At 41.2% G+C, this 1429-nt stretch overlaps 1 pseudogene; it reads left to right on the top strand.

Annotated features, from left to right (window-relative positions):
- Positions 1 to 321: 321 nt before the first annotated feature.
- Positions 322 to 1205, top strand: LOC129032965 (large ribosomal subunit protein eL8-like; annotated as a pseudogene).
- The last annotated feature ends 224 nt before the right edge of the window (positions 1206 to 1429 follow it).

Here is a 1429-nt window from a genome sequence, read left to right as displayed (position 1 = left end):
TAGAGCCCTGATGATATCATTTGTCACTGAATGAAGCCAGGTCTGCCCCTTGCATTTTATAGTTATGTTAGCTATGCTGGTTATACTAGCTATAGGGATAAATAGGATTTATCCCATTTATTGTTTAGGTTGGTTTGAATCAGTTTTTGTTATTTACAACTTGACTCTAAAGTTTACGTCATCATATGAAATTTGATATCATGACATTAATATCAAAATGTACATTGTATTTCTAAGTATTACATATCTATATTTGGTGTAAGTGTAAATATGTACAAATATACATACATATACATATATGGTGTATGTATTTATGTATGTATGTATGTGCTTATCTACCTATCTACCTCATACAGGCTAAAATACTATGCCCAATACCCTGATCTAAACTTTATTACAATTTCAACCTCACTATCTCTTCTGCCGCCCAAGATACTGAAAGGAAAGAAGGCCAATGGGAAGAAGGTGGCTCCACACCCTGCTGTCTTGAAGAAGCAGGAGGCCAGGAAAGGGGTGAATCCCCTGTTAGAGAAAAGTCTTAAGAATTTTGCCATTGGACAGGATATCCAGCCCAAAAGGGACCTCACCTGCCTTGTCAAATGGCCCCACTATATCAGGTTGCCGTGTCAAAGAGCTATCCACTATAAGTAGCTGAAAGTGCCTCCTGCAATTGATCGGTTTACCCAGGTCTTGGACCTCCAAAACAGCCACTCAGCTGCTTAAGCTGGCCCACAAGTACAGACCAGAGACATGGAAAGAACAGAAGAAGAGACAAAAGCTACTGGCAAAGGGGACATCCCCACCAAGAGACCACTTGTCCTTCTAGCAGGAGTTACCACCATCATCACCTTGGTGGAGAACAAGAAGGCTCAGCTGGTGGTGACTGCACATGACGTGGATCTCCTGGAGTTGGCTGTCTTCCTGCCTGCCCTGTCTCATAAAATAGGGGTCCCTTACTGCATTATTAAGGGGAAGGCAAGACTGGGATATCTAAGAAGACCTGTACCACTGTTGCCTTCACACAGGTTAGCTCAGAAGACAAAAGAGCTTTGGCTAAGCTGGTGGAAGCTATCAGGACTAATTACAATGACACATGTGATGAGATCTGTTGTCACTGGGGAGGTATTGTCCTGGGTCCCAGATCTGTGGCTCACACAGCCAAGCTGGAAAGGCAAAGGCTAAAGAAGTTGCCATTAAAGGGTTAAGTGTACACTGCTGTTTTCTGTACATAAAAATAATTAAAATAATACAAATTCTCCTTAAAAAAATTTCAGTCTCACCTTTGGCAAGGTATAGTTTCTTTCCCTATATTCCATTGCAAAATAGATTTTTATAAGCATTCCTACTTATGAAGACGCTTTGAGAATTAATGAGCTAAAATGAGCTGGCTTTGGGGATGTGAATAGAGGCTGCTGACGCCAAGTGATTA

This window comes from Pongo pygmaeus, chromosome 2 (assembly GCF_028885625.2).
Source record: "Pongo pygmaeus isolate AG05252 chromosome 2, NHGRI_mPonPyg2-v2.0_pri, whole genome shotgun sequence".
Taxonomy (NCBI): Eukaryota; Metazoa; Chordata; class Mammalia; order Primates; family Hominidae; genus Pongo; species Pongo pygmaeus.
Note: the sequence above shows the minus strand (reverse complement) of the source record. Positions and strands in the feature narration are given on the sequence as shown.